The sequence below is a fragment of the Zea mays genome, chromosome 7 (assembly GCF_902167145.1).
Source record: "Zea mays cultivar B73 chromosome 7, Zm-B73-REFERENCE-NAM-5.0, whole genome shotgun sequence".
NCBI lineage: Eukaryota > Viridiplantae > Streptophyta > Magnoliopsida > Poales > Poaceae > Zea > Zea mays.
In genome coordinates this window covers 108,187,465-108,198,169 of record NC_050102.1, presented here as the reverse complement: position 1 = coordinate 108,198,169, position 10,705 = coordinate 108,187,465, and the positions used below count along the sequence as shown (strand labels likewise).

General features: G+C 43.6%; 1 long non-coding RNA gene across 1 annotated transcript; it reads right to left on the bottom strand.

Annotated features, from left to right (window-relative positions):
- Positions 1-8,590: 8,590 nt before the first annotated feature.
- Positions 8,591-9,668, bottom strand: LOC111589760 (uncharacterized). The gene is made up of 3 exons (XR_002748889.1): positions 9,426-9,668; positions 9,239-9,310; positions 8,591-9,137 (listed from the first exon to the last, which is right to left on the bottom strand). It is a non-coding gene; the product is annotated as an uncharacterized lncRNA (long non-coding RNA).
- Positions 9,669-10,705: the final 1,037 nt, after the last annotated feature.

Genomic DNA, 10,705 nt, shown 5'->3' with positions numbered 1-10,705 from the left:
TGATTAACACAAGTAGCTGCTGTGTTGCTGTCCCGAAAATCTGCAAATGCACTTTTGATTGTTTAGTTCACCCTTCTCGCTAAAAATGTTTGGTTTGCTCTTAAGTAATGTAGACTTGCCATGGCTAAGCTAGAGATGACATATATGTCTTGTTTTATATGTTCCTTTATCTAGTGGTGCGATATAGGAGTTCCTTAGACATTGACGCTTATGTCCTCTATTGAATTTGTGTTGTCGATGATGCTTGTGTGCGATCAATAGGAGAACTAATGAAAAGCCGTATCCAAACAAACAAAATGCGCGTACTTGTGATGTCGTAGTTGTGTTGCGTAAATAAATAAAATGTTGTTGTCTTTTTAAAGGTGTTAATGTTGGACGCTGATAACGTGTAGATAACTAATGCTAGCGTATGGTTGTTTATGGTGTCTTCCAATTTAATTTTTAGTTCGCCACGGTGTCTTTGTATATCTTGTGCTACTTTGTGCTACCTTCATTATATTCATCCATATGCATCTTGCATCTCATTTAGGACTGAGAGATGCTGATCGTGCAGGCGATGTGGTGCCAACCACAAGATGCAATTGGTGGACGACCCCAAAGAAGGATGGACATAACCAGTGGATGCTCGCCAAGCGAGTACCTCCCCCAGCAAACACTATCTAAGTGTTAAATTAAAGGCAAGCCCCGGTTTTATGCATAACTGTTTATATATGCTATTTTACTACACTTAATGTTTATAGACTTGTACTGTGCACTTAAGTGTAGGAGTTGACTGGAACCCTAGTTGCATGATCTCAGGAATCCTTTTGTGATGGATACTAGTATGCTAGGTCGAGTAGCTGCTTTATTAATTAGGGATCTCGGTAGAAGTCGAGTGATTTTTCTAGCACTCGCGCGAGGTCAGGAATTGGTTGTATCCATTTTGATATCGAAATGATGATAGTCTGTGGACAACGGTCTAAGGGGATGCGTTGTCTACGAGACGGGAATTGGAATAAGGATTAAGGTGTGGTACCGTGTGTCAAGCGTTTGAATGTACTAAGCACATGCCGAGAAATATGGTAAATCGGTAAACCTAGTACCTGAGTGAACCTGGCAGTGGACATATCCCCTTACGCGACCTGAGACGTGTTCTCCCATTCCGGTTATGGTGGGTACAAGTGCGGTCACTGCACGATGACAGTCGGGGTCAGTGAGGCATTGTACGCCAAGACGGTGAGCCCTGATCTGCTGACGGGGAATCGATGGGGACGGTTGATGTGTGTGGGGACGGAGTGCCTCGCCACGTCGTGTGTTTAGGTTTACCTTGCAAGGTTTAAAAACTCGATTCGAATCGTCTGCTTCTCGCAGCTAATGAGACTGCTTGATCCATGCTACTACATTGAGTAATAAGTGGAAATGATGTGACTGGCAAAAGATGTTGATTGGTAAAAATGTTTGATACCATGTATGATTAGCTAGGTACACATCTAGTCTAAAGGATTCTACTAAAACTTGAAAAGCTAAAACTTGTTTTTAGACTCAGCTAGTGCTTTTGGCAAACCAAACCCCTCAGCCAAACAGCTGCATGTCTAGAGGTAGAGGAGTAGACTCCTCACACCGGGTAAGTCTAGCTGAGTATTAGTATACTCAGTCTTGCTTGTGGCATAATTTTTGCAGGTACCTCCTTAGGATGATTGGTTACTGGTGTGACTTGGCCTTCATACCTGCCACCGGGATAGATGGTCGAGAGGGTTATTGCTTCCGCAGGAGAGGACCAGGAGGAGTAGCGTGGCCAGGCTTCGCCATGTTACTCGGTTTTCTCCGTTAGTTATTTCCGCTGCATTAAAATTTATGGTTATTATTTCTGAAACTCCGATAATGTAATCACTAATGATACTTATTAAATTTGTGGTATTATGTTTTATTGTATTTCTCTGTGCCTCACCTTCGTGTGAGCTAGTGGTATTTGATCCTGGTAAGTGGCTTTATCGGACTAGATCCGAGGGACTGACGGGTTATTCCTGTTTAAGTGTGTTGCTGCCCTTATGGGTGCGACTTGGGCACTTAAGCTGGAATAATCCAGGCGGTTCCGCCACAGCTGGTATCGGAGCGAATACCACCACAGAGGAATCAATAAGTCATGATTACCAACCTTTTCTAAAAGTAAAACTTGCTAGAAACCAATGTTGGATAGATCGTCAGGACGATAAGGTTAGACCTAGGACGTGAAGCCTTAGGAAATAGATGGGTAGCTAGGTGGCTATGTATATAGGCCATAAAGGCTACTACTACTACTATTAGAAGGGATGTTGTAGAAGCACCCGAAAAGTTAGATAGGTCTGAGAAGACGACTAGAATGAGCATGCATCATGATTGTCGCATCATTGTCTTTTGTGCATCAACATGCTTCTCTCACCTTTATTCCAATAATAAGAACTTGTGAATAATGTGATGTACTGCTATGTTAGAAATGTCTTACCTCGTGTCAGATTAGTAAGTCTTGTTAGGTTGTGTTATGTGTTTCTCTTGCCTTGCTATCTAGGTGGTATTGAAATTGTTCAACCCTTTTTGCAAAAAAAATGTTGTTTGTTTCCTCATGAAAGACCCCCTCCAAACACCCTTGAGTTTAGCAAGTCAAACCTCTAAAAAAATCATTCTTGTGTTGGTGTTTTCTAGCCCTTGTGTGTTGCGCTATTGGTAATGCACAGCTTATAGACCCCCATAGCTTGACCGCTAGACCAACCTAAGTCTCCTTGTGCACTTGCTGTGTCAAAAAAAATTGTCGTTTGGTGTCTAGTTGCACAAACCCTATCAAGGTCATATTTCTTTCCATAGATCATGTCCCGAATCTTCATAACATTTCTGTTGATCATCCTAGCTGATCTTGTTTGCCTACCTCTCCTTTTGCCTGGATCTGGTAATCCTTTTTCTTGTGAATCATGTTGGCTTTATCATCCGAATCTCAGGATCCCCTATGATTCTGCCCTATTATATGGTTATCCGCTATAACCCATTCTCAAGTATCGGATGTCGATCAATCTAATCTCTCATTTCTAGTCTTTCCGATGCTCTTTCTCTAGGCATCATGACGTTGTTTTTGCCAACCTTATCTTTAAATGGCATATCCATGTGGATTAATGGATTTCGCTGTTGTCCTTGGTTCTCTCATGTCTCTAAAAGCTCAACAATCTATTTTGATCTCATGGTCAGTTCATCCTCATATCAAATCTCGTGCTAATATCTGATCTGATAATCTCCATGTTGATCATAAAATAGTTCTCTGAGTTGAAGAAAATTCTCATGTGATGCTCTTTTGCCAAAAATCTATGTTTCAACTCCTGTCATGATCTTATTTTTCTGAGCCATACTCTCATGGGCTCCATCTATTTATGCTATGTGGAATTCTCATTGGTTACGTTTGGTAATGGTGTTATGATTAACGACCAATGGTGCCGCGACGAGACCGAGAGCCTACTATGGTGCACACATGGTTGAGCTGCTCGGCACGCGCTGGTATCGTGATTAATAGTTGTAATCCGTTATAAGACTACACCGATGTGCTATCTTTTGTGGACACTCTCTCAGAATGATCGCTGCATTTTATCTCGATATGTCGCGATATTCTAACCAAATCTGTCTTCAGTATCTTGTCAGATACCCTCTCATGAATTTGCATCTATCTCCAGCCTGGGAGTTACATGCTTCTCCACCCTTGAAGATCCTCATTCGAATCTCGGGACGAGATTCTTTTAAGGGGGGAAGGCTATGACACCCCAGGTGTCAATTTTGCGTTATGTCGGGAGATTTATCCTAATCTCGGATGCTCAGTGAAAATTTCTATTTCTCGCTCGCGTATGTCTCTGATTATCCAGACTATTCGTACACATATCACCGAATTCGGAGTTATTTAGTCTCACAGAAGACCGAATTCGGAGCCTATTAAAACTTTTATTCTCGGAACGAATGCGAACTCGATAGTCAACCTCGAATTATAAATCTCATCTGAAGCTCATTAAATGAAACTCTCGACGACTGTTATTTGCTCTGAGCCCGAGACCAATTCCTCAAACTTTGATCAATGTCCGACTATTTTATCCGGATCCATACTCGCAAACGAAATACTCAATGTGACGATATCTAATTAATTATCATCCGACTTGGCCAAATATCTCTGTGTCCGAACCAAACTCAAAACCCGCTTCGACTGTGCTTTTTAAAATATCGCGATTCGCCTTCTCCGACTAAAAATCCAAAAGTCGGTCATATCCCGAGACAAATTATTTTCGATTCATGCGTGAGGAATTAATTTCCGAGCGAATTCAAAACAGACTCCCGGCCGAGTTAATCACGCAACTGTCCGTCCGTCCGAACGCTAGTTCACGTTGTTTTGCGTACAAACAAATTCCGCTGGAGCATTTTTATTCGGAAAAATAATTTAGCGCGACCCGAGTACGTGTTTTGGGCCAAGCCCATTCCAGCCCAACCCAGCCCATTTGGCCCACTAAGGAACCCTAACCCTAGCGCCCTTCTATAAATAGGAGCCCTCTCCTTGCAAGTGGAGGCATTTTTGCACACCCACCCCTCAAAAATTTCCAGCCGCCACAGCCTCCATGTCTTCTTCCTCCCACGGCAGCAGCAGCAGGGAGCCATGCTCCTCTCCATGGCGCCCAGGCCTGCTCCTCCCCTCGGCCAGCCATGGCGTCCCCTGCCCTTCTCCTCCCATGGGCGCGAGCTCCACTTCCCCTGCCTTGGACGCCGCGCAGAAGCTTCTCCATGGCCGGCACCCAGCAGCAGCTCCAAGCTCCCTGCAACCTCCTCCCTCAACGCTGACGCCCCTGCTGTCTCCTCCAATGGAGCTTGGCGCAGGGAGCAGCCATCCCTGGCTCGGCCGCAGCTCTGCAGGCTCTCTCCACCGCGCCCCCTCCTTCCTCCCTGGTTCTGCACAACGGCAAGTGGGGCGCCCTTCTTCCCTAAGAGCAGGGAGCAGCCGCTCCCATCTCCCAGCAGTTCGCCCCTGCGAGCTCCCTTCCATTCTCCATGGCTCGAGCTCGAGTTTCCTCATGGCGCTCCCTCCCTATCCATGGCCGCCAGCCCTTGCTCCCCTTCGCCCCACTGCGCAGCAGCTCTGCGCTCCACCTCCCATGGAAACCAGCCGACCTCCATAGCACACGGGCATTCCCCAGCGGCAGCCCTACTATTCCCTCCCCATGGCGCCACCCCCTGCAGTCCCGCGCTGCGCATGCTCTGCGAGTGCTCGACAAAATGCCTGTGAAAGGCTTGGTGTTGTAGACAGCTCCGCCCACGACGCTGTCGATCCTCGGTGAGAACCCCGTTGTCCTCGCTGTTTTTATGGCGTTTATGATGTTCGATGAACTGTCGTCGACAAAATTTTGTGTCTAATCGGAGCTAGTGGTCGACGCCGCGCTTCGCGCCTTGCCCGTTCGATGGAATGCCGAGCCATGTGGACGGCCCACGCGCCTAGTCACGACTCGCTCAGGTTGATTGATTTATAGTTTATAATACGTATGCTTTGATTGATGTCGGGCAGTGCATGTATATATGTGGATGTGTGTAATATGTTTTGACTATACACATTGGTAGGATCGCATTTGCGAATAGAGAACAAAAGAGGTTGTTGATGTGTGCGAATTGTAGTTTGTCTAATTACGTTTTGGTCGATGTGGTGTATATTGGTGTTTGACTATATGTGGGTATAAAATGTTTTGGTTATATGCAGTGGCGAGGTCGCATTCATGTTTTGGTAAACAAATGTATCGTATTTGTTTTATGTGATGAGTAAGTCTGGAAATACAAGTTATATGAGGATTGAATTAGTACACGTATGTGCGTGTGTGTCGTGGTGTATTATAGTGATGGTGGCGTAAGATATTTGTTTGAGGTGTGCGGGTATATGCCGTAATATGGTTATACTCGCAACAAAGAAAGATGTATGTCTTGTGTAACATAACGTTAGATTGCTGTCGTATAACCGTGTGAAGGATGCTTCCGAGGGTCATGTGACTAAAGGGTGTTGTAGTGGCAAGGCGAGAAGTAAGTCTAGTATTTTTTTAAAACGATTAGTTGATATCACCTATCGGCTTCGTCATGATTTTTGTTGTATGGCGGATCGAAGCCTTGTCGTTGTAGTCTCGGGGAATTTTTGGAAATGTGCTGGTGCTTTACTGATGGGGTTTTATGTACTTGTGATGTATTACAATAGCTGTGTGTCGTGCAAGTATCCACAAATGGTGAAAGGTGGTGTATGTTGGTAATTAGAAAATGGTCACTTCGTCAGCCAATAGCCAAGCTTATGCCGAGATTTAAAATATGGGCAAGTTAAATTGAAATCATGCTTATCTAGGCGTGTGGTTAAATAATAATAATTTTGGCTTGTGTAGTGAGGTGGTGACATGCCGAAGTAGTCATCGCTTCCTCTATGTTTTTAAGTCGAGTCAAAATGTGGGGTACTAGTAGTACGCTAGGCAGGCGGTGTTCCAAATAGATAAATCGGGTGATGTGGTAGTTGTCAAGCATGATAGAGGTTGAGTCACTTAGGTTATAAATTGATGCTCGACATGTGAGGTCTCCTAAAATATGGTGTTTTAAGTGACTTGTGCGTTGTCCAGTTTAAGTTGAGATAATGGTTAAGAAAAACTAATTAACCTGCTCCCACCTATGTTTTTGAGTTGCGAAGTCTAAAATACTTTGCTAAGTGTTATACTGGTTAACCAACTTGTTAGATGACTTTAGTTAAGCTCGTGGTCACGATGATTTGCTTGTTGTAGTATAAATACGTATGGTTGTGGTCGCGGATGAAAAGTATTAGTGCTCATGTGAGGTCTAAGTTAAAATGCAAATTATGGTGTGAACAACACTTTGATATCGATTATCGGGAAGAATGCATTGTTAATTAAATATGGTACTTCTAGTGCTCATAATGACACGGATAAAAATTAGTAAGTCCACTTGTTAGTCCTCACTTGGTTATTTTAACTCTAACAAATGTCAAAGTGTTAGAATAATTCAAGTCTCTAGAACGCGGCAATTCTTGAATTATATAGAAGCTGAAATGTATTGATTACTGTTTTGGACTACACGCGCTGTTTTTGTCGTGTTGTATGTTTGATGAACTAAATTGTGTTTTCTGTAAATATGTGCTATAGAAAAGTGGTAGATAACTCTATTATCTTACTTGTGTTAAATGTTGACAGGCATAAGTCTGATCGTTTAGGAGTTATGCTTTTTACAAATTCAGTAACTGAATCTGTCCAAATTCTGTACAGATTTCAGAAACTGCATTGTTTGCTTAAGTTAATGTTAGAGTCAGTCCTTGTCAATTATAATAAAGTTGTAGATGCTTGTCTTATCTTGCTTGTGTTAAAATTTCATAACCATAGGCCTGATAGTTTAAGAGTTATGAATTTTACAAACTGGTTGTTGTGTTCTGTCCACTGTCAGAACAGATTTCGAAAACTGTAATGTTTGGGTTGATTAAACCTGGAATCACTTCTTGGTGATTATAAAAGTTATGTAGTGCTTTTTCTAAGCTTTCCAAAAAAGTCTTGGATCACTCTATTTGGTGGTCTGAAGATTAAGTTCTGAATGTTTGAAGCATGAAATCTGAATCTGTCCAAATCTGGACAACAACACCTTCTAGTGTCTTTTATCCTTAACTAGCTAGATTCATTCTTTTTCCTATGTGTATATAAAAATATAGAAAGAAAAAAAATCTAGCGACGAGCAAATAAATAAGAGATTTTACATACTAGAACATGGGGCGCCCATACGGGCGCCCTATCGGGATAACTGTGTGTTGTAGAGGAATTTAATTAACTCTTTATCACATAAGTTCCTTATTCAGAAAACCACTAAGAAAAAAAACTCAGAAAATGAAACAAGCATAAACCAGGAGGTAGTGTTCTTAAGACAGTAAGGCGTGGCGAGGCGTTAGATTACTTGCTTGGTTCCATATAATGAAGGATTTGGCGAAGGCGCCCACCCAGAGGATGAGCTGACCCACTGGCAACAGGTTTGATTTCTAATAACTGCCTTTTCCGCAATGAAAGAAATTATTTTGGTTTCTTGCTCTTATGAAGTATAACAATAATGATGATCCAAAATGTCAATGCATCAATCTGGCAATTTTGCTAACTGTCCTATGCTTTATAGGACGCTTTTCCACCACGAAAGAAATTATTTTGGTTTCTTGCTCTTATGAAGTATAACAATAATGATGATCCAAAATGTCAGTGCATCAATCTAACAAATTTGCTAACTGTCATGTGATTTATAGGATGTAAAGTTTCCTATTACCAAGTTTACATTCGCAACTATGTTGCACCGTATATTGATGTCATGCTTTTTAACAGTATGTCATAAGTTTCCTATTACCAAGTTTATTAACTGCACAGTTTCCTATTAACGTGAGAGGCTAAGAGCTAGCCGCGGTGTTGTATGCCATCACACGCAAAGTTGATGTCGAATGCCGGCTCGGGCAACTCCGGAGGAACCTTCCTACAGCCCGCTGCTGTCTGCATCATCAGTATAGCCCTCTCCCTGGTGCTGTTGCAGAAGGCGAGGAGCAGCAGCGCAGCGACGGCGAAGGGTAAGCATACAAATATCCTTGAAAAGTAGGAGCAATAACAAAAGCAGAATATAATTCGTTTGCCCCTGGTGTGCCCACTTGATAGCAGCATAACAACAGCATCCATGGTGCAACATTTAGGGAAGGAGCTCTCAAAATACAGCCATAAGAATGACATAATGTTGCTTGCCAGATGACCCACGGTTCTTTGAACTTTATCTAGAGATACTGTCCTCCCCAATCCCCATCCTGGATGGTTTGCACGAGTATGGCTATTGAATACTATTTCAGGTTTTAACCTTGATATACAAGGCCGCAGTCATGCTCCTGGCATGTTTTTTTAACACAATTTGGTGCTCGCAGATTGTTGACACAATATTATCGCTTTCTCAGGAATGGCATGCTTTAACAATATCAAATATTAAATCGAGAGCTGAGGGAGTGGGCAACCTTTGTGGGTACCCAACAACCCCGCGAAAGTGGCCAGTACTGAACCCACGATGAAGTAAACACCAGGAAGTAAATTGTAAGCCAGGAGCGTCTTCTCCTCCTCGGGGGTCAAACCTCCCTTCTTCATCATCAGTAGCAAAAATCAAACTTAGCGAACTAATCGACAAGATTCTATTGTTTTTAGGGCGTGGCATGGAAGGGTGTTGTCGTAGAAGAGCCTACCTTTGTCCTCAAGGCGTAGTCCAGATCTTGGATCACCCCCTGCCTCATTAGGAACAAAGAACCCCGTCAACCCTGAACCAAAGAAGCGAACATGATTTGATGAGAATTCTTCAGAAAATGATTTTGGAAAGAAAGAGAAAAAATTGGGAACTGCAAGTCGGACATTTCTGGGAGCGATCCCGCGAACCTTGCCAGATGGGGTACCGAAATAATGGCCTATCATGTACCGCAGCTGCGCCGCCATCAATCCTCTCTCGCTACTCGTAGTCGTAGGGTCGATGGATGTTCGCGAATGCAGCAGAGAGCTGTGAGGAAGGAGAAAGATGAAGGAGGAGTGTCCTGTGTGGGCCTTTCTTTCCTCAGATGCTCGGACCCTTTGATGGCACGAGATGGAGTCGTGGGAGCGCTGCTGGGGAGGTAGTAAAGAGGAGGGTGGCCGCCCCTGGCCTCGAAGCGGTAGCTGGCGACGGCATGGACGACCTCGTAGTCGAGCATGACGCCCGGGAGTGTGGGGCTCGGGAGGGACATGACCTTGTGGAGCGTGGTGAGCGAGCCAGAGGAGGCGACGGCACCGGCGTCCTCAGAGCGGACGTCGTTGAGGAAGGGTTGTAGCGAGGCGGCTGCCGAGGGGAGGGGGAGAAGACGAGGCGGCGGAGCGCATGGAGGGAGATGGATGTGAGAGCCAGCCAGGTGCACGACGAGAGAGATTGCGTTTGGAGGCACGGATTCAGAGCGAGAATTGATAAATTTTTCGGGTCCGTGGCCCAGACACGCGTCAAATGCGCGATGGTCTGAGGCCCGCCAAGTGCGGGGAGGCGCCGAAACCAGGTCAAGTTTTAATACTTTAGATTGCATATTGAATCACCTTGAGATATTTATAAATAATTTGTAGAACATTGAATTAGATTTCCAGAAATTCTAGGATCACCTTGTTTTTATGTCTGAAGATGAAGTTCTGAATTTTTGAAGTTGCAAGTCTGAATCTGTCCAAATCTGGACAGAGCTGTTGTGATCGCACTTTTTGACCTTGCTAAGTGTTGAATTATGCCGAAGTAAAAATACCAAAGTTGTAGAGCCCTTTGTAAGCTTTCCAGAAAGTCCTAATTTGCTATTTTTGGGTTAATATTTGAAAAGTTATGATTAACACAAGTAGCTGCTGTGTTGCTGTCCCGAAAATCTGCAAATGCACTTTTGATTGTTTAGTTCACCCTTCTCGCTAAAAATGTTTGGTTTGCTCTTAAGTAATGTAGATTTGCCATGGCTAAGCTAGAGATGACATGTATGTCTTTTTTTATATGTTTCCTTTATCTAGTGGTGCGATATAGGAGTTCCTTAGACATTGACGCTTATGTCCTCTATTGAATTTGTGTTGTCGATGATGCTTGTGTGCGATCAATAGGAGAACTAATGAAAAGCCGTATCCAAACAAACAAAATGCGCGTACTTGTGATGTCGTAGTTGTGTTGC